We start from the raw sequence: 22,740 nt of genomic DNA on the forward strand, positions 1-22,740 counted from the left end.
TGGGTCAGGGACACCAGGGGTGGAGCCCCAGCTTACATGTGGTGGGTCAGGGACACCAGGGGTGGAGCCCCAGCTTACATGTGGTGGGTCAGGGACACCAGGGGTGGAGCCCCAGCTTACATGTGGTGGGTCAGGGACACCAGGGATGAAGCCCCAGCTTACATGTGGTGGGTCAGGGACACAAGCCACATCTGAGGCTTTGAGTGACATAGGAAGACTGAGGAGCTTCTGTGAGACCTAGTTCTCAACTTACAGGATCTGGTGCTCTCTGCCGGAACAGTGTCAGCACTGAGTTGAAGCACGGGACCTTTGCTATCTGCTAATATATCTTGGTATTAGGGGAAGAAACCTGTACCTGTGACCCCAGAAAACATGTTACGATGAAACCGAAACCGTGTGTGTGTGTGTGTGTGTGTGTGTGTGTGTGTGTGTGTGTGTGTGTGTATGCTTGCCTGTGTGTGAGCATTTGAAGGCCAGAAGTCAATGTTGAATGTTTTTCTCTATCTCTCTCCACCTTTTTTTTTTTTTCAACAGTCAATGAACCAGGAGCTCACCGATTTGGCTAGACTAGCTGTCCAGAAAGGCCCCAGATCCAGCCTCTACCTCTCTGGCGAGTGGCTTATGATGCATGCTGTATGGTTGCTAGGCATCTGAACTCAAGTCCCCATGCTAAAACAGAAAGCACTTTACCCACTGAGCCAACTTCCCAGCTCTGAAAATGTTTGTTTTTATTTACTTTTTTTCCATTTTTATTAGTATTTTATTTACACTTCAGATGCCATCCCCTTTCCCCCCCTTTATTTACTTTTATTTACTAATTTATCTTTTATTCAGACCACCTCTTCGTGAAATTTCTTCTTTTCCTAAGAGCAGAAGTAGAACTTTGTCTCTTCGCCCCAGATGCTATTTGAGATTTATGACGCCATTACTATTTTTTAAAAAGTAATCTATCTATTCCCGGAAGTATCCTATACACTGTGAAATGAATCCAGGAAACATGGTTCCTTCTGTCCATACAGTCTGGCATGCAGCTTCACACTGAGAAATAGACACAGAAAATGAGTTTATGTAGGCTTAGACAACCAATAAACGTCTAGAATGTGCATTCCCTGGCTGGTCATAATACATAAATGCAAGCTCAGTATGCTGTAGAAAGTATGGGCATGGGAAACAAAGGCCCGAGATCAAATCCTGGCTCTGCTATTTACAGCTGTATGACTTCAGACCAATTGCTCAGACTCTCAGAACCTCGGGTTCCATGGCTGCAGGCTTCAGAGGCTCACTTCCTGGGCACTGGGCAGAGTGAAGAGTGTACAGTCCACTAGCAGGGACCTGACGGCTGGAGTCCCTTTGCTAATGACAGACAGTACAAGGGAAGAGTCAGAAGCATGTGAACTGGGAAGGGAATTGCCCACCTACCTGCTTTGATCACAATAGCACCAAAAATTCTTCATATCAGCTCCTTATAATATACAGAAAGCCCCGGGAGACAAAGCATTGTCTGTCCTGGTTCACAGCTAATGAACATTCACATTTATTTATTCAGTTAAGTTTTTTTGGTTCTTGGGTTTTGGTTTCGGGGCATGTTCTGACTTATGAGAATATAGTGATTATATTATTACTATGCTTTGCTTTAATATAATGAAATACCAGAGGCAAGGTAACTTAATAAAGAAGAAAAGTTTACCGAGTTCATGGTTCTAGAGGTTGAAGGACATGACACCCGCTTTGGCTCGGCTCTGATGAGGACTCTGTGGTTGACAGACACCATGATGGTGGTGGCACCTATGGAAGGAGGTGATGGTGGTGGCACCTATGGAAGAAGGTGATGGTGGTGGCACCTATGGAAGGAGGTGATGGTGGTGGCACCTATGGAAGAAGGGATTTACATCTTGAAGAAGGAAGCTGGAAAGCAAGTCACAAGTTTAAGATTTTTATGAGAACTTGTTCAGGAGTCCTGCAAGAACTACCACAAAGTCTTTCAAGGACAGAACCCCCCAGGGACCTAAGGGCCTCTCAACAGGCTCCATCTCATGTCCCACCACCTCCCAACATCACTGTAGCAGGGAATGAGCACCCAGTGTTTGAACCCTTGGACCAACTATTTCTAAAACAGCTACAATACACAACCAACGGCTGGTGAGCCACACTGACTTCAGATTCTCTAAGCTGGCTTGTCATTCAGGTCTCACTCTCTCCTCTAGCTCAGGAAAATCCATGAATATTCAAAGTGTCCAGACATCAGAGGAGAATAAGGAAGGACTTGAAAGAAGCCACCGAACGCTCCCTCATCCCATGCCTGTTTAGAGCACTTGGGAGGAGGGGCCAGGTCACCTCCTGAGGCCTCTTTCCTTGATGGCTCTTCCTGACTTGGCAGGCACCCATTCTGGGCTTGTGGGGGATTATTCCCATTGGACACTTGCTTCTGGGCTGCTGTTCTGGGATCTGTGCCAGCAGACTCTGGCTTTCACCCAGTCGAAGCCAGAGTGCAATGAGCAAACGACAAGACAGGTGCGGCATGCCAATGTCATGAAAGAGACGAGAGAGATTACTTGCTGTGTGGACATTGGCATGGCCAGGTAGGAGCCTGCTGGAGAGATCACTTGCTGTGTGGACACTGGCATGGCCAGGTAGGAGCCTGCTGGAGAGATTGTGTGTAAAAGGGTGTACAGACCCATAGAGTAAGGACGGGCATTCAAGTGACCACTTCCGGTCAAGAGATTTCCTGCACTTGGAAGCTGGAAGAGGCACACGTTTGGGCAAACGTAGCTAAGAGTATGAATACGTGGATGTGTTTGTGGCAAGGGTGTTTGAGTGTGTGCTGTGTGTTATGAGAGCAGTGGGTGGGTGTGAATGTCTGTGAGCTGTATACATTCAAGATGTAAACAGAAAGCCAAGAGGCTGATGCCTTGAGCCTGAGAAACTTCACAGGCAATGCTTGTTTCTGGATCCAGCTTGTATGTATTAATGCTGGGTGTTGCTGTGGTCTGAATGTTGGTGCACCCTCCCCCCATTCATAAACTCTCAAACATGATAGTCTTAAGAGAAAGAGGCCTTAAACACAGGATTAGGATCCTTATGAAAGAGACTGAAAGGAGCTGCCTTGTCCCCTCTGGCTTGTAAGGTGCAGCAATAGTTACTGGCAACATCTTGCTTTCCTGCGCTGTTAAAATCAAATAAAGGCTCTGACCATGAGTGTCTGAGTTTTGGCAAGTGCCCATTAGAAATACCCCAGGCTGCAGGCTGTGTGCTTTATAAAGCAAAGAAATGTGTTTACTTCACAGTTTTAGTGAGTTAAAGTCTGAGGTCTTGCAGCCATCTCCTGTGAGCCTGGTGATGGCCTTCGGGCGGGCAGTATGACACAAGGGGCAGCATCACATGACAGAGCATGTGCAAGAGAGGTCACGTGATGAGAGTGAAAACAGGTTAGACTGACTCTTTTATGGAGCCCACCCTCATGAGAACTAATCCATGCAAAGGTTCAGCCCAGTCATGAGACCAACATGAATCCCTTCATGAAGGTGGTCTTAACCCCATCACTACTAAGCCCACCCTCCCTGCCACCTTTCAGCATGTTGCACTAGGAATTGAGCTGCTAACACATAAACTTTTGGGAAGCAAATCACCCCACAGTGACCCCAGCACTCACTGCTCCAGCCTAAATTACCCAAAAATACTTTCCTTGTCACACTACTAGGAGGAGCCTGTGACCTGGGGGTTGAAATGTCCCAAAGACTGTCATAGCCATCTCTTGTCCTGTCACTCAAAGCAAAGCGCCTGCAGTCCAAACTGAACTGTGTATACCATGTATCCCAGGGCTAGAGGAACTGGTGGGAGGACCAGGTAACTCTCTTACTGTCTTGCCATCTCCTGGAAGCTGCTGTCTCTCACAGGCCCCACTACAGGGCTGACAAGCCTTCAATGCTCATCTCCTTCAGCTTTTGTCTAATGAGGTACAGGAGGCTGCTGAGACTGACAGTGGATTACCTAGATGCTGGATTCTGCCAGTCTCCATCAGGAGCCCAGGAAGAGAAAGTCAAAGCACCAGACACCTTGGTGCTGTTATTGCAATTTGCTGCAAGAGCAAATAAAACAACCTTTCCCGAGACGCTCACCCTGGCCCGATGAGTCAGCCTGGCTTGCAGCCCAGGCTGCAGCATCCACCTCCTCTCCAGAGTCTGAGGAAATAGAGCCCTGGGACAGTGAGGACCTCACGCAGGGTGTCACTGACCACTGATGAGGCTCGCCTTTCCCCAGATGGAGTTGCATGAGCTTGGCTCAAGAACCTGTTCTCGATTTAATGACTTCCGCAAAGGCCAAAGCCTCTGCCAGGCTCTCTGACTTATGGACTCTTGACACTTTGATTTTGAGCTTCTGGTGAATTGCTTAGTAGGTAGGCCATGCCTCTGATCCCTTCCTCTCCGTAGGCTTTTCCCATATGCACAATATCAACCCATTGTGAAACTCCATCTTTTCCCTTGATGGTTTTTTCTTAAAAAGCTAAAAAGCAAACAAAAAGAAACAACAGTCCTGGAGCAACCAGACAAACATGTACATATACACATATACACATATGCACATATGCACATATACACATATACATGTATACATGTATACATATGTACACACATATACAGTATACATGTATATACGTATATACTTATACACATTTACATATGCACATATACACATATGCATGTGTACACATACACAGTATACACATATATACATATACACATATACACATATGCATGTGTACACATACACAGTATACATGTATATACTTATACACATATACACATATGCATGTGTACACATACACAGTATACACATATATACATATACACATATACACATATGCACATATACACATATACATGTATACATGTATACATATGTACACACATATACAGTATACATGTATATACGTATATACTTATACACATTTACATATGCACATATACACATATGCATGTGTACACATACACAGTATACACATATATACATATACACATATACACATATGCATGTGTACACATACACAGTATACATGTATATACTTATACACATATACACATATGCATGTGTACACATACACAGTATACACATATATACATATACACATATGCACATATGCACATATACACATACACAGTATACATGTATATACTTATACACATATACACATATGCACATATACACATATACATATATATACCTATACATATATATACCTAAACTGCACAACTTTTACAAAATTTAACCACAACTTAATTTGAAATGGGTCATGTAACATTTGGATCATCCATAAAACATAAGACTACACAATTTCTAGATGAAAGCATGGGAGAGAATTTTCGTGATCTTGGTTAGGCAAAGAGCTTCTATATGAAATTCCAAAAAAAATTAATCAATCCACAAAAGAAAAAAAAGATATCAAAATTCAAAACTTTGTTCTGCAAATGATTCTGGTAACAAAAGGAAAACACAAGCCATAAGCAGGGAACAAAGTCTTGCAAATGACATTTGGCAAAGTGCTTAGATCCCGAATATATAAAGACCTCTCAGATCGCAGCAACTAGCTGGGCAGGGTGGCACATACTTGTAATTTAGCACCCAGAAGTCTGAGGTAGGTGGATTATGAATTTGAGGCCAACTTGGCCTATACAGTGAGCTCAAAACTATCTTGGACTACAGGGTAAGACCCTGTCTCAAAAACAAGATACAACAAAAATTCCAAACAAAACAAACAAACAAAAAAAGCAACAGAATTTAACAATAAGTTCTTAAAAACAACAATACAAAAAAAAAAAAAAATCAGAAAAGGCAGTGACACAGAGACAAGAACCAAGTTCAAAAAGTTATCTATAGCCTCGGCCATTAGAGGGATAACTAATATAACAGTGTGTGCACCTATTACAATGGCAAATAACTAAGCACGAGGAACAGCACCAGTGCTGGTAGGCCATGGGGCACCTGCAGCTCTGGGGCGTCTGCAGCTCTGGGGCATCTGCAGCTCTGGGGTGTCTGCAGCTCCGGGACATTGTGGGTGAAGGAGCAGATGGCTCAGATGCTTGGACAACACGTGGGCCACTTCCCATGACCTCACACCTCACACACACCATGACTATAGGATCTATAACTAACTCTATTCTTCTTTGCTCAATACCAGAAACTCATACTCACACGAAGACCCGAGAGTAGGTGTGCACAGCAGCTTTATTCATGTTCCCCAAGCTAGAAGCACCTAGATGCTCTCTAGCTGGCAAACACATGACAGACTGCAGTACCTACATAGAATGGAGTACTACTGAGCAAGGAAAAAGGAACACAGTTGGAAACAACAGCATCACTGTGATGAGCCTTAAATATGGTTTTTAACTGATAGATGTCAGATCCAAAATGTTAAATTTGAGTCTCTGAACATGACTTTCCTGAAGGCATAGCTATAGGGACAATAAAAATAGATGCATGGTTGCCAGGTTAGTGGGAAAAAAAAAGGGTACTGTCATAAAATTGTCAGGACAAAGGAATTTCTGGCAGGAATTGTTCTATATATCAAATGTGGTGGCAGACTCAGGACCAGTTGCACAAACATCACAAAAAAAAGGAATTTTACTGTGTGAAACAAAAAAACAAAAACAAAAAAAAGTTATCAGAAAGTTCAAAAAAACCTAAAATATAACAAAATAAACTGTCCTGCAAATAAATTATATAACTATATCAAAATAACAGTAAAGATTAGAAAGAAAATAGCTACCTTACATTACACAACAGAAGAATGGTTTCAAAGGTGTGAGGCAGCACCACGCTGTGCTCAGAAAATGGTTCCAGTGGCTTTACAAGCCCAACACCACTTCTGTGAGAGCACAGAGGACAGAGAAGCAAGTGGGCATTCTAAGGTGCCTACAAACTCTGAATTAGCTAGCAGCCACTGTACATACAGAAGTATTGCTCATAGAGAAAACAGAGACACAGGATGGCTCCTGGGAGCCTCTTTCAAGAACCATCAATACCTAAGCTTGGTTTTCTATGTGTTCTGTTTTTAAAATACCTCGCTTAACATACAGCATTGACCCATTAACATCCAAGTCACGGCCAACACCTGGAACCCACACCTACAAGAAACTTGCCGATACCCACATATTTTCTCTGCCAGGCACATCACAGATTGCTCATACTTGGGAGGTTAAGATGCACATTGGCACCACACTCATAGACCTCCTGAAGAGCAAAATCACCCATGAGAAGCACAAATACATTGAAGACAGGCCAGGGGAATGAGATGCCCACCCAGCCTTCCCTGTGACCTCAGTGACATTGGCTGAGTGCTGGGCTTTCTGGAATCTATTCTCAGACAAGAAAAAAAAATGGACATCTAAGACGAAGAACATGCAAGTCACCTCAGCTCTGTCCTGTCTATTTCCTTTTAAGGTTACAGAAGGCAACCTTAGTTTATCTCCTCCAAGATCTGAGAGTTTAGTAGGTGGGGAACTCAGAAATCCAGGCCTCAGTTTACCTTGACAGTTCATCTTTCCTTTCCACTGATCCGCTGCAACTGCTGAATGCTAATCCTGGCAGCACTAATGGAGCAAGCGAGCTCATCTACCCTCACTGTAGTAAGTCCTGTCTGTTGTGTGCAGCTGTGTGCAGCTGTATACCGGATTCCTGAGCTTCAGATCCCAATTGCTGACCATCTTTCTCCACTCACTAGTTATCTCAGGGGGGATCGAAAACCCAGCATCCCCAGATAGGCCTTTGATTTGCTCCCCTGGCCTCTCCTCCTGCATCCTTACCCACCTTAGTCAACAGTAGTTCTAATTGTTCAGACAAGGCATGGCCCCTGAATCCCTCTACCTCCAACCCACACACTCTGAAGGCATTTATCCTGGTTCCTGGGACTTCCTGCCTTCACTACTGTTTCCACTCAGGCCCTCTGCTCCCACCTGGACCACCTGCTCCTGCCTGGGCCCCTGTCCTGTGTCCCCAAGCAGCCCTCTATCTAGTGCATACACAAGCTCTCCCTCACACAGTTGGCCATACAGGAGCTTGGCCCTTAGAAGATATGCCCACTTACTTCTTTGCTCAAAACTTTCCAATGCCGCCCCTGCCCCTGTCACTCCGAGCAAAATCCAAGATCCCTAGATGACCTCCAAACCATCTGAGTGCTGACCGCCTCCCTCCACCTGCTTTCCCTAGTTCCTGCCCCACGGCTGCCAACTGCCCTGAACACCCAGGCACACCTGAGCCAAGCCTGTCACAGGAGCCCTTTGTACAGAACAAGTCAGCCTTAAGCTTCTGGGCTCAGGTTTTGTATCTGGTGATGGGTGCTCAGCTTTATCTAAGTGCTTCCAGGAAAAAAAAAATCACTTTTCCAAGTTGCACCTTCAGAACGCACTCTGGTCTTCCTTCTGGGTCGTCCACTTGTTACAGGCTACAACATATTCATTCATTTGTGAATGTCTCTTTCGGACTGGAAGCTCACATACCAGGAATACTGCCTAGCGTGTATTAGGGACTTGGGTTTTCTAATTTATTTATTTTGAGAGTCTCACACAGCCCTGTCTTGTCTTGGGTTTACACTGTAGCCAAGGATAACCTTGAACTCCTGATCCTGCCTTCGAGTCCCAAGCGGTGGGACCATAGGCAAGCACCGCCATGCTCAGCTGCACTCAGTTGTTGTTGGTTCTCTCCCCCCCACCCCCCACCCCCAACGAATAAATGGACAAAGGTAGGTTTGTGTTTTAAACTGGAAATCCCTGCCATTTGAGGAGTCAGGTCAGGAGACTATTCCTGGATTTCCCACCAGGGACGTTGGACTGTCTCTTAGAGACCCTAGAAGCACAATGCCATTAATTAAATCTATGGGGGGAAAACAAGCCAGTTACTCAATAGCTTCCATCCAGAGAGGCAAGGAAGCTTTTTATAATGGAAACCAAGGATTCCTTGGCTTAGGACTAGTTAACCCACCAAGTCTGTCCAAATGTGTCTGGCACCAAGCAGTGCATGCCTCTCCTGCCTTTCTCGGGATCAGGATGTCCCTCTGGTCCGCAATGGGGCCATTTTTTGTATAGATATAGCAACCATTCTCAGAGCCAACCTCCTTCAGCCCTCACAGCTGTCCCCAGAGCTTATCTGGAACATTCTGATTGCACCTGCAAAGAAATGAAATAAATTCTCATTCCAGCTGTTTATTTTTTCCTTCTGTTTACCCAAGACAGGCCTGCCCTGGCTCCTGGGATCCATGGTGGGTAATCAAGGTGATTTCCTGGCTGGAGGGGGAGGGGGATGACAGCATCTCAGGAACTTTCTCCATGAAAAACAGGGAGCTGCAACTCCAGCTTGAAAGGAGGTGGGGGTGCAGGGGAGGAAGCAAACACCACAAACCCTGCCTGACACAATCACAGCCACATTTGCATAACAGAAGCCGAGTGCCGCTTAGAAGGTAGTGGTAATTAGATTCTCGGGTGAACAGGGACGCTTTCCAAGTGTGCGCAGAGGAGATGAAAACCCAACCTTGAAGTGGAAAAAGGATACAGAGTCAGGGATCCTCGCAGCATTTGAGTTGAGCCATCCGGTGACATTGGGAGGTCACCCACCTGTGGCCGGAGTGTATGGTGAAGACAGCATTAGTGACACGGTCTTAGATCAATCTCTTTCCTCTCTGAGCCTCCCTTAAAAAGACAGCACCCCAGGGTGACCGTGAGTAAATGGCGGTGAGTAAATGGCGGCCTTCGTTACCGGCAGCAGATAACTTGTGCTGCGCCTTCCATTGCTTGTGCTGAAAGACTCTGGACGATGGGGAGACAGATGTTTCACTTGCAAGTGTCAATCCCGACACTGGGTGCTTGTTTCTTGGGAGTTGTGGCCCTGGCCAATGACAAAGCAAACATCCTTGGCGCTGCCTGTGGCCGTCATGACTCAGCAAAGCCTTAGGGACTTAGAGGATGCAACACTCCCTGCATACTTCTGGGTGATGGCCAGGCGTTGGATTCAGTGCCTGGGTTTCCAGGATGAGTGGACAGCAAGGGTTTAAAGTGGGGCACGTTCAGTTCAGCCTCACCTCAAACCTGGATCTACCATTAGACCTAATTGATGTGACAAGAGAAAAGCGAGCCAACATTTGCTCTTAAAGGTGTGTGTGTGTGTGCGCGCGCGCACGCGCGTGTGTATTTTCACTTAAGTTGTGGTTATGAATGTATAACTGCAAGTAAAGGATTAGCTAAAGCCGAGTTTGTGTTCCAGTGGTTTCCATGGTAACCGAAAACTCCTTTGCTTCCCCCCCCCCTCGTCTTCGAGGGGAGACACTCCTCTCAACAGGAGGGCCAAGGTTGGTAAGAAAGAAGGGAAATCATGCATACCAGCCTCAGCTGCTCTAGACACTAAGAGGCAGCTGAAACCCAACGAGTCTGTGCTGACTCGATGGGCACACAGCCAGTGGACCACAAGCTCCCCACCCCAAGGTCACCACCTACTCAGAATCCACCCTGCCCTGACAGCCCTCTGGTGTTGTGGGCTTAGCTGTCTGTCACCAGAGTTCTCTGAGACCTGAATTTGTCTTTAAACAACAACATGGAGTTAAACAGAAGGGCTGGAAGAAAGAGCTACAGGGGAGAGCGGAAACAGGGCAGGAAAGGGGGACAACTATTTCTGACCCTTCCTTAGCTTAAAATATATATATATATTTTTTTACATTTTTACTTATGTGTCTGTGCGTGAGTATGCACATGTGTGCATAGGTGCCAGAGAGAGCCTCAGATGCCCCAGGCCGGGAGGGAGCTACAGATGGTTTGACAAGGGTGCTGGGCACACAGCGCTGGTCCTGTGGAAGAGCAGCAAGCGTTGTCCATCTCTCCACATCCCTTGGTAGTTTTTTGTGGTTGTTTATTTTGAGGCAGAGTCTTACTAGGTAGCCCTCGTTGGCCTGATACTCACTATGTAGCCTAGGCTAGCCTGAAACTCCCAACAGTACTCTTGCCTTCTTCACCTGCCAAGTGGGAATTCCAGTATTAGTCCAGCTGTATTAAGTCAGCAACGGCCCAAAGAGATTTCAGGCAAAGGCTTTAGAAGCCAAGACTTGGATTCTAAACAAATGTAGATTTATCCCATACCTTTCACCATCTACAGATTACCTACCTGATGGTACATAGATGTGGAAAAAAAAAAAAAAAAGCCCCTTCCTCCAGCAATGTATATTAAAAGTTTCCCCCATCTTCTTCTATTTTCTGATACAATCACTTACCCTCTTAGTTAAGAAATAAGAGGCATAGACTCAAGGTTCTGTCTAACCTAGACAACTGTGTGTGTCAAGCACGACTCCCATCCCCCTCACATGTACCCATTAATCCATCCATGTCTACAAAGACCCTAGAGGTCTTTAATAACCCTAGAGGTGTTATTAAGATCCACTACTTTATAGAAATGCAATCCGCACAGAGAAGTTACATATATTGTCCAAGGTCACACAGCAAGCAAGTGGAGGAGTTTGTGCTTGTGACCTCTCCACTAACACAGGCAGAAGAGAGTTTAGAGAACTGCCATGCCCTCATCAAGTTTTACTGAGACTCATGTGACCTTTGCAAGGTCACACAGCCTGAGCAGGTGCCATGGGCAAGCATCCAGAGAAGCCTTGGTGTTCCCACCCTGCCTCAAAATCAAGTTTCTTATTGCAATGGCAGCTGTCTCCTGCATCTGGGGTTCAAGCCCTTGTTCCCTTTCCTTGGAGGACCCCTAGCCAGAAGCCCTGTCAGACTGTCAGGCTCACCTTTCTGGTGAAAGTAGAAGCTGTGCCCAGTAGTCCCTGCGAAGAATGACAGCACCACCCACCACCCTGTCATCTCTGCCTAGCTCTGTCCCTGTCAGACGCCTCCCAGCTCACAGCTGTCTGTCAGCAGCTGCTCCGGGATATAAATAACCAGCAGTTGGCAGAGGCGCCCTGGGCTGGGTGGGAGGGAGCAGAGTCAGGAGGCGACAGGCAGTGAGGAAGCAGGGTCCTCCAGTGGGCTCAGTTATACTGCAACCTGTTCCTCTGAGGAGTTAGCTAAGGCTTGGAAGAGGAAAGGGAATTTGGGCTCAGAAAGAGGGAGGGCCAGGGAGCCAGCTTTGTCACCGTGTCCTCAGGCGTTCCTGTGGCTGCAACGTCTGGTGCTGACTGCACCAATCCAACCCTTCAGTCTACACTCTTGTTTTTGGGAAAGCATTTGAGAGACTCTTCTCCTCTCCAGACTGTGGTTGTAAAGATGCCCGCTCACTCTACAGAGAGAACTGTGCCAGAGAGGAGGGGCTCCAGAGCCTGAGGCAAGCACAGAGTTGGGGCAGGAAAGAGAAGTAAAGTTTGAGCAGCAGCGTCAGGACAATTTTGAAAGTCAACAAGCATTTATCAGGGCTCTACCAGATGCTGGGTTCATCCAGACACACATCACCTTACTTCCTCAGATTATCTCTTTACTAGTAAGGACAAGGACATGAGAGTAATGAAGAAAATCAAGAAAAAAAGAGTCTAGAAGAAACCTGAGAGGTTACCAGTTCAGTCTTCATCTTCTGCTGGAGAAACAGAGAAGTCAGTGACCTGTCTCCAGACACAGCCAGTCAGTGGTCCGGCAAGCCGCAAGGGCAAGACAGCAGCTGCTAGCCACCGCATAACCTCTGGAGCCACCTAGCTGGGATCAATACAGGTGCCCTTAGGAAAGCTGTGTGAGTGTCCCTCTTGCTTAGGTGAAGTTACGGAGGTGCCCTCTGCACAAGCATTGGACAAGACCCTTCTGTAGCTCTTCTATCAGCTCTTAGCGTAGCAGTGGGTCTTACACCCACCCACATGTGCCTTGGGCTGGCCTAGAAGGCTGTTTAAAACAGAGAGCTGATCCCCACCTACCACAGGGCCGTTGGGTCATCAGATAAATTGTTTACATTGTCAATGTTAGTATATCAATATGCTTTGCTGAATAAAAAAAAAACAACAAAAAACAAACAAACAAACAAACAAACAAACAAAAACATATCTGGAGCCGGGCAGTGGTGGCGCACGCCTTTAATCCCAGCACTTGGGAGGCAGAGGCAGGCGGATTTCTGAGTTCGAGGCCAGCCTGGTCTACAGAGTGAGTTCCAGGACAGCCAGGACTACACAGAGAAACCCTGTCTCGAAAAACCAAAAAAAAAAAAAAAAAAAAAAAAAAAAAAAAAAAAAAACCCAAAACATATCTGGAGGGAGGAGTCTTCCAGGGCAGTCAGATTCTTAGAGAAAGCATTCTGATGTGAACACCACTTTACATGATCTCAGGCCCAGGATCCAGGCAGGTAGATAGCTGCCAGGTCAGAGCTGGCACTCCTAAACCATGCCATCCCTCCACCCTGCCTCCCTTCCCCCTTGAAGTCCCCATGAAGGCACTTCCTGGGTTCTCCCTTCAATCCTTCCTGTTTACCTCCTGCCTACACTGACGCTTACCCTGAAGGCCCTATAAGGAAAATTATGCCTAATCCCTCAGATCTACAGTAACCCCATTTCCCTGAACTTCTACTGTGGCCACTCCAAACTAACAGTCACATCAAAGAATACAGATATCTTGTTGGAGCCAGAAATGCCTTTCTACCATGCCCCCATGAGCTGCTGATGCTGCTACCATCTCCTGGGACCTCATTTGTGAACTTTGAGAGACAGCTGGGTAAGACAGTATAGGACCAAGGAGTGAAGGGAAAAGTCTAAAGACATTGTGCTCTCATTTACTCTGCCTCAGTGGCCTGGAAGCTGAGACTGGAAACTCAAGTCTCAACTGCTTAGCTAGAGTGTAAGTCACCTGCATAATGTCCAGATCCAAGGTGGGTTTCCGGAGGGGTAGGGGTGGATCTGTGCTGTCATTTGGTCAGCAAAGATATCTGTGGCAAAGCCCTGGGCAGAAACCATTGCTGATGGCAGGAGGGAGGCACTGGCTACACAGGTACTCCCAGGATCTGCTCATCTGCTCCTTCAGTCACACACACACACACACACTCACCCGTGTGCACATACACATTTTTTATTACCAACATGAGGAAAGAAGAAGGCACCAAGATGGAGATGCAGAACTTTCTTTTTTTTTGGGGGGGGGGGGGTGCTAGTTAGAGGATTCATATACATAGTAAAAGATCTGTCAGGGCTGGGGAAGTGGTTCAGTAGTTAGGAGTGCAGGCTTCACTTCCAGAGGACCTGACTTCCCAGCACCCACAGCGGCTTGCAACTGTCTGTAACTCCAGTTCCAGGACACCCTCTGCCTGCCTCTATGGGCACTGATTCAATGGTGCACAACAATCCACTCAAGGAAACACTCAGACACATAAAGTAAAAATAAAGGAAAACAAAAAACAAAAGATCTGTGAAGACTGTGCCCTAAGCTGGTGGAGCATGACACACTAGCTATCTTTCCCTGTTTTCTATATTTTATCTATGCCTCTGACAGAAAGCACTGGCTATTGGCAGAACTGTCCCTCCATATTCTTGGGTTCATCCAAGGATTCAGCCAAAGGAAACATATGTGTTCACCATAACAAAGAATTGAAATCAACCTAGTTGTCCATCAACAGATGAATGGCTAATGAAAATTATATATGTGTATATGAGTGTGTGTGTGTGTGTGTGTGTGTGTGTGTGTGTGTGTGTAATGGAATACTACTTAGCTCCAAAAGAAAAGTTAATATTTTTGCAGGAAAATTGGTGGACTTAGAATGTGTCATAGGGAGCAGAGGAAGCCCTGAGTTGGTAAATTCCCAGGTGATTGTATATGATTGACATGGCTGTACTCATGTCAAGGACCCCAGAGCCTCTGACTCTCGGATGAATGGCAGAATCTTCCCCACCAGGAAGAGGCTCAGAGGGAAATAGCAAAAACCCCCTCAGGGGATGGCATGTGAGTGTTGACAGTCTGCAGAAAATGGTCACCATTACTTTTCTTCCATGTTACTGCCTGAAGACTGCTCCCCTGCTGAGACTATTCCTAAAGACAACTAAAGCTGTCTCCTGGATCCAGCTATATGCCACCAGCCCTGCCTTCTTGTTTATGTGTAGGTAATAACCCCGCCTCCTTGCTCAGCCATGTGCCATGACCCTGCCTCTCTTGTCCCACTCTGTATGATAACCATGCTAAACTTCCAAGGAATAGCAGTTTTTCCAGAAGAGTCCAGGCCAACCACATTCTGTATTTGCCTGTCTATCTTTCAGTCATTCCCTTGCCATCCCAGCCGTCCTAGCCGTCCCAGCCAGGTCTGAGTCCTGGGAGTTGTGCAAGGATTTGGCAATGTATAATACTGAGGTCACACGATCTCGGGAAGAAACAAACCACATATTCCTTCTCATATGTGGACTCTAATATGTATACAAGCAAATGTGTGTGTGAGTAAGCGTACAAGGAAGATGATAGAACAAGAAAGGGTAAGGAATGAAGGCAGGTAATGGCACGAGAAATGAGAGAGGGGAGAAATCTAATTGTTTTTCTAGTTCAGATTCTGTCAGGAATCCTTGGGTTTGGTGGTGGATAAATACACAAATATATTCAATTCGGAAAGTGTAAAGTTTAATGTCAGGCCCCACAGCTTCCGTTCCAAATGCCTATTCTAAGTGCATACAAGTTCCCTGAGTTGTATAAACTTCAAGTCTAGTTAATTTGAGTGTACGATGCTTTCATTTATTTGCAAGTGTTCTTTAATAATAAAGATTATAAAAAATTAGGTGAGAAAATGCACCTGTACGACTCATGTAGACTGCCTTGTTGTTATTCCCTAAACAACACAGCATAACAACTATTTGCATAGCATTTACATCGCTCTTGATATTCTAAGCCATTCAGGGGTGATTTAAAGTGTTCCAGGGAATGTGTTGTTATATGCAAATTACTATTTTCTATAAGAATCTCCAACATCTTCCAATTATCATATCTGCAGGGGCCCCTGAACCCATTCCCTGTGCACATGGAGGGACCACTGTGCTTGCAGAGCAGAATTCAGACAAATGGTGAGTAGAGGGTGGGACTAAGAAAATGGGCAGTGCCAGCCCACAGCCCAGTCCAGCATGTCTTGCCCTGGAGGAAGGCAGCTGAGGCTAGCTCTATTGAAGGTTCCAACCAAGGAGAGGCCAGGAGAGGGGTGAGAGGACCAAGGTGCCTGAGCACTCAAGGGCACCTGCCTCCCTCCTACCTTTGTTTCCAGAACTCCCTGAGCTTCTTCTGCCTTAGCCTGGAGTGCTAGTCAGTCCTGTCTGGGAGATGGTCTTTCTGCCTCTTTCCAGATTTGTCTGGATTCTTGTCTGAAGAGTTTTCAGACTTGTCTTTAGACAGCACTGCCCTTTCTCCTGTGCCGCCCTGAATAATCTTCCTCCCCCATAGCCTAGAGATGTTCCTCTTGCCCAAGTTTTCTAAGAGCAAAGGTTGCCTTGGTTGCCCTTCCAGGCTCAGCCCTCCCCCCTGCACACACACACACACTCTGGACAGATACTGCTTAGCGACACTTAGAATCAGGTGACATTGCTATAAAGGGATCCAAATCAGGGCTGCCTCTGGTGGGAAGCTATAAATGCCTCACATTTTACCACAGACACCACTGAGACCTACACATACGAGACAGCCTTTGAGGTGGAAGGTGTTTTGTTCTGGCAGGGGTGACACATCTCTTGCCCCAAGAGAGTTCCCAGAACTCTGTGGACTTATATCTCTTTACAGCAATGAGACCCAAACTAAGACACCAGCCATTTCTCAGACTCTTCCTGTGATGAGAAATGTGGCCCCAGGAGACCCACAGACCAAATCATCCTACACAGAAGGAAAGCCCTGCACCTCAGCTCAGAGGCAGCACTGTCAGTCATGTCTGGTTAGGATGCCCATCCCTGGAGACAGATAGATCTGGGCTGGGAGGGACAGACTCAGCCATGGGACCAAGTCTGAAGTAGGGAGATGGCAAGCTGAGCTGGACAGACAAAACCACCGCTCCAGGCGCTGAGGAGGTTAGACGCATAGGCCCGGCTGGGCACGTACACTCCAGGCATGCACAGGACAGATCAGCACTCTGGAGTACGTGTAAATGCTGAGGAGAACCTTGGTGTTTGAGGTCAGATAGAGTCAAATAGGAAAGCTTATAGGAGATAAATCTTGACCAGGAACCGGAAGAAAGAAAGCAAGAGGTCTTTGGGAAAGATGAGTCTGAGGGGGTCTTTGATGATGGCTGTGCAGGAGGGAAATGAGTGAGGGGATGGACTGAGAAGGGAGACAGAAATCCCCAGAGGCTGCAGACCCAGGGCCCTCCTGTCCCAACAAGTCTGTTCAAGGGCCTCAGGAGGGCCACAGGATGCCCCCGGCCCTGGTGTGGGAGGCTTGCGGGAAGCAACAGTGTTGGATGAGACACATGCAGAAAGAGAGAAACAGGGGTTGGGGGGGGGGGGTCCATATTCTGTAGTAATTAGAAATAATGATGGTGGGGTGGGAGAGGGATGGAGGGAGGGAAGAGGGAGGGAGAGGAGGGAGAGGAGGGAGAGGAGAAGAGAGAGAGAGAGAGAGAGAGAGAGAGAGAGAGAGAGAGAGAGAGAGCACACTCTGTAGCCTGTGAAAGGAGCAGAGGCTGAGAGAACAGGAGCAGCTCTCACTATTGTCATGGCAACACAGACAAATCCAACTCCACTGCAAACACCACTCTGTGTGAGTCCTTTTCTGAGACAGAACCCAAGAAAGGCAGAAATAGGGGCATGGAGCCCAGGGTGTGGGGATCACCTCAAGCAGCCTGCATCTATCCTCCTGTGTGCAGCACTCGGGCCAGGGCAGAAAGGAAGGGCTCCTTCCAGAGGCCACCTTTCCTTTGGTACTGACCAAGGAGGTCCCATATACCCAGTGCCACCCTCTGCAGAAAGGGATGTAAAGTGTGCCCATGGTTTGTACATCCAGGTTGGCTGGGTCATAGGGAACAGAGAGGATCGGACAGTGGACATGGAAGGTGTCTCTGCTCTGCTTAACATATATTGCACGGGGCCCAGAGGTCTACTTTCAAACAGTAGGGCATATCTGGTCTGCTCTCTCTGGACTAGATGGATCCCAAGGGCAAATCCTGCCATTGGCTCCTAAGTAGCAAGAAAGCCAAGTGCCACCTCATCGCACCCATGTCCCCCCTCCTCCTGTGGCCCTGCCACCATCCTCTTCTGCTCTTTTAGCTTGTCTTCCTTAGTGCCCCCTTTCTCCCTGACCTGCCTTCTATCTATTGAAATCGATATGAAAGCCAAAAAAGTAGGTGGGGAAACGCTGTCCTGGTGACACCGTGGAGGAACACTTGGCATCACTCCCTTTTCTCTTGTGTTCCCAGCAGAAGTCCTACCATTGAGCCCTACAGGGACCCTGATTATTCTGACATTTATAGTTTAGCCAAATCCCAAATCAAGCCACCCTCCAATTCTCAGGGTGAAGAATGGGAAGGCAGGCTCTGTCCGAGTGACTGGAATACCTTGTCGCCCCATAGGGACCCATGCTGGGGCTGCAAAGGAGGACCTGGGTCAGCTTGAAAATGTCACCGCACAGGCAGCCAGAAAGACGATTTTTAGATCAAAGTTTGATTCTGAAGAAGGGCTTCTGAATTTCATTTTTCTAAAATAGGAAGCAATGAAGTCACCCAACGGGACAGGGATGCTCCCAATGGCCTGGAAGCATCTTTCCTCAAGTTACAGGACCCTTATGTCCGAGCTACAGAACCCTGGGGAACTTCTGTACTAGGACAGCTTTATTTGCCTCAGGCTGGACAAAGATGTCCTAGGATGTCACCCTAGTATCCCTTGGAGCACCTGTGTGTATGTAGTAAGATAAGCGAGTCAGACTGTGGGAGGCAGCAGCCCAGCAAGCTCAATCTGACGCTAAGGAGCACACCTGGGGTTTGACCTCCGTCCTGCCTTCTCTACACTCCATCCATGTTCATCCCACATCTGTCTGTGGTTGTCATAAAGTCCTACAGTCCTAAGCATTCAGACCCCATTGTCATCTCTGACCTCATCGGATCCTAATAATCAGTTCTTAGGGATCACCTTGTTCACTTCCTGAACCCAGAGATGCTGTGTGGCCTGTCAAAAACAAAAACAAACAAAAAACAAAAAAAACCATCATATTGCTCACTAGACTTAACAAAATGCTTGATTACAAGACAAAATGATAGGACAGGTCAGTTCCCTCAAACCCCCTTTCCATGGATTCCATGTCAGTGGATCCAACTACTCAGAGATTTAAAAAAAAAAAAAAAAAAAAAATCAGACAGCTGGAGAGATGGCTAGAGGGTCCAATTCCCAGCACCCACAGGTGGCTTATAATAGCCTGTAACTCCAGTCCCAGGGGATCTGATGCCCTTTTCTGGCTTCCGTGGGCACTTATACCACAGATGTTGCACAGATACACAGACAAAACACACATGTAAAATAAATAAATACATAATTAATTTTAAATCTCAGAGTCTGCACTCACCTTATATAGACTTATCCCTTGTCATTATTTTCTTGATTGTTTCCAATAACCTGTTTCCATAGCACCTGATATATCAGATATTGCAACCTACGGATGATCTAAAGCATACAGGAGACTATATAGGTTCTATGCAGTGCAAATACTATGGCAATTTACATAAGGGACTTAAGCACCCATGGATTAGTAGCTTTGGGAGGACTTAGAGTCAATCTCCCAGGGATAAACAGAGACAGCTAAACTTCCTGGTTCTTCCAATGAATAGAAATGTCAAATTTGCCAAATACACACACACACACACACACACACACACACACACACACATGTTGGCATACTGCTTTGCAGCTTGCTGGTCTAACATGCAAGAGACCTGACACTTGTCTAATGTAGCCTGGGTTGTGCCCCTCTTAGGTCTTCTGAATGTGATATGTGGGCAGCTGACACCTGGGGGGGGGGGGGAAATGAGTAAAAAAATACTAAACAGCATTGAGCAACACGGCTCCTGCCAGACTTGTGCCCTGAAGCTCAGTTAGCGTCTGTATTTGCACGCATGCACAGGTACAGGTGTGTGTACCCACATGCATGTAGGTAGGTGCACTCTCTCTGATGTCCTGAGAATCCTTCCCAAATTCTTATTTTTCAGGATGGCAGATCTAGCTGCTGGAGCAGCCCTTGCCCCTGTCCTCTGGGCTTTCCCTGTGTGGGAAGGCAATGCACACACAATGACTTAACACAGTCAAAGAAAACATATAAACAAGTGTGGAGTAACAACTCAGCCAGCCAGGGGGCGGATGCGATGAGTGGGGGAAGCAGAAGGGGGGGGGGGTGCTGAGTCAAAGAAGCTGGCTTCTGTGCCCAGATGAACTCTAATGGTCGGCTCTAGCAGGTAGGTACCTGTGTCCTCCACATTCAGTCTGGCCATCAAGTGACTGGGACCTGGAGACTGAGGCTTCTGAAGGGTCTGGATCGTGCATAAAAGGGACAGGAGACAAGAGTGTCCCTGCTTAGGGCTGGTTCAGGTGCTTCCATATAGACCTCAGGCCAGCTACCCACCACGGTCAAAGATGTAGCTGATGTCTGCAAGAAAGTTAGGGCTGCTCTGACAGAGCTCTGCCAAGACCGTGTCCTTCATCCTGGAGGGCTGGGTCTCTTTTTGGTTAGGTCATTAAATCTTCCAAATAAGCTGGGGTAGTAAAGGCTACAGTATGGAACTGAGCCCAGTGTACAAGAAGGGAGCTATTCATCGAGTCCTTGGGCTCCTGAGAGTGGAGCCTGCCTGCTTTCTTGTAGGGATTCCTCCCAACTGGCCTCATTTGAGGTCTTCTGGAAGTTGATTTAAATTAAGTTTTAAAAATACAGTCTCTCCCCTGTATCCCAGGCTTCACTTTCCCTAGGTGCCAGTTCCTTACTTGTGCCTGAGCTACCCTGAAAAGACATAAACATGTCTATGTTTGAAGAGTCTCTGAGGAGACACCTTAGCTCTGGCTTGTGGTTGATGTGGGTAGCTGCCATGCAGGGATGTGGAGACATCAGTCCTCCCTCCCACTGTCCTGCCTTGTGGACCTAGATCTAAACGAGTCTGTGCTGTAGGGTCTGAGCTACTGGAGAGGGAGAAATGACCTGCCTTGGGAGACCCTTCTCCCAGCATTGATGATGTTTCTGCTGTTTACAGCAGACACCTAATTTATATGCTGTTTTTACAGCTGTTGTCAGACTGCTACAAACCAAGGAAATAAAGTAGGCAGAGGAGCCACGGCTTGTCTACCTCAGCCCCGCCCAGCCCGTCTGCTGCATCAGGAACTATCTGTGGGGCTGGAGAATGAAGGTCCCCGGAGAGGACAGTACAAAATGGCTCCCATAGAGCCAGGTCTCTATTAGGTTAGTGGGCTCCTAACAGGATAAGGCATGGTGAGCCAGGCCAGCAGGGAACGAGAGCTGCTTTTGCAAGAGATACCTCAGAGGAAAGCCCCCAGGTCTCCTCCAGAGAAAGGGCATGTATCCAGACCTCACTGCCCCGGCCAAGATAACCAATCCCTTAAAAGTGGCTCCCTCTCCAGTTCCTCTCAGCTGTCAAGGGTCAGGAGCATGCTTGCCTAAAGGAAGAGTGTTGATGCTGATGTCCTGAGGCTTCATCATGCCCAGGGGACAGTGCAACCATTGTTCTGCCTCACTATGGTCTATACTGTGCTATCAGCATCAGTTGGCCACATCAGCACCTTACTAGTGCTGTTTGCTGTGGAGTGACAGGTGGGGTGACACCTGTCCTTCCCAGAGAGATGCACCTCACATCACTTCCATGTCCTCTTGTCACTTGAAGCCAGACCCACAGTATGCAGGTGACCAAAAATTGCAAGAGAGATTGAACTAAGTGAACCCGTTTCCAGGAAGGAAACCTGTCTAGGTCTCATGGAGCAGGCAGCAGACAGGCATGAGGTGGCGAGTGTCAAACCAGTCAGAAGGAGCGGGGGACCATCCTACCTTTCTTTGCCCACAGGTCACAGCAGTGTCTGATAGCTGCTCTGTACTCCCCACCCGTGGAATGTGACGTGAAATGTTTGAACCCCTCCCCCAAGGGTTCTCTACAGCGTCCTCTCATTCTTCCTGCTGAGGGAACACAGAGGAGCGTGATGGCCTCCCCGGGGACTCAGAGTCTTGTAACAGAAGAGTCACCTTTCAGGGCTGAGTATTAAAGACTGGGTTTCCTGCCTGGAGAGAAAACAGCTGTTTCATTCTATGAAAAAGAGGGAACGTCTTGATTACTGTTGCTGGATCTTCTCTGCTGGGGCTCAGATAACTAGCTGCAGCCATAGCATTGGGGCAAGACCACCCTCTCCACAGCCTTCCAAACCACGGGTTCTTCAGGATCTGCTCATAGGTCCCTTTGCACAGGGACAGCCATGTTGAGCACTGCCCCCACCTGCATGCTTCAACCTAGATGCAGAGGGCCACACCCCATTCCACCTCACCCATTGCCACCATCTCCCTTCGCTCTTAGCCAGGACCACACTCTCCCTGAGCACCGCCCCCCCCCACCACCACCACCTCGGTCAGTCTCACACCACTCAGCAACCACATAGGGCTACTCTCAGTCAGGAGAGTGGCAGTCACCTTGTTGATGTTTAGTCAATGCCCTTGGAAGAGATGGAAGACGCGTGGATGATCACAGCCTGTGGTGGAGAGTGACTGCCTATTCAGGTGGCTTCATTGTAAAGAAATCGGAAAGATTAAAGGAGCTGCCGTATCACAGAGCAATAACATTTCGTGTGGCTCTGGTGACAGCCTGGTGGGCTCTGGTGGGCTT

At 47.3% G+C, this 22,740-nt stretch overlaps 2 long non-coding RNA genes across 4 annotated transcripts; one reads left to right on the top strand and one right to left on the bottom strand.

Moving 5' to 3' along the window:
- Window positions 1-721: 721 nt before the first annotated feature.
- On the bottom strand, window positions 722-10,083 carry LOC143443660 (uncharacterized). 3 transcript variants are annotated; one of them, XR_013112812.1, is made up of 4 exons: window positions 9,538-10,083; window positions 6,187-6,290; window positions 1,688-1,905; window positions 722-1,038 (listed from the first exon to the last, which is right to left on the bottom strand). It is a non-coding gene; the product is annotated as an uncharacterized LOC143443660 (long non-coding RNA). The 3 variants fall into 3 exon arrangements; XR_013112811.1 differs by having other exon boundaries at window positions 722-1,353; window positions 1,688-1,869; window positions 9,538-10,082; XR_013112810.1 differs by having other exon boundaries at window positions 1,688-1,869; window positions 9,538-10,078.
- Window positions 2,501-22,519, top strand: LOC143443661 (uncharacterized). Its single transcript, XR_013112813.1, has 4 exons — window positions 2,501-2,630; window positions 14,940-15,030; window positions 15,907-15,976; window positions 21,934-22,519. It is a non-coding gene; the product is annotated as an uncharacterized LOC143443661 (long non-coding RNA).
- The last annotated feature ends 221 nt before the right edge of the window (window positions 22,520-22,740 follow it).

The sequence above is a fragment of the Arvicanthis niloticus genome, chromosome 10 (assembly GCF_011762505.2).
Source record: "Arvicanthis niloticus isolate mArvNil1 chromosome 10, mArvNil1.pat.X, whole genome shotgun sequence".
NCBI classification, from domain to species: domain Eukaryota; kingdom Metazoa; phylum Chordata; class Mammalia; order Rodentia; family Muridae; genus Arvicanthis; species Arvicanthis niloticus.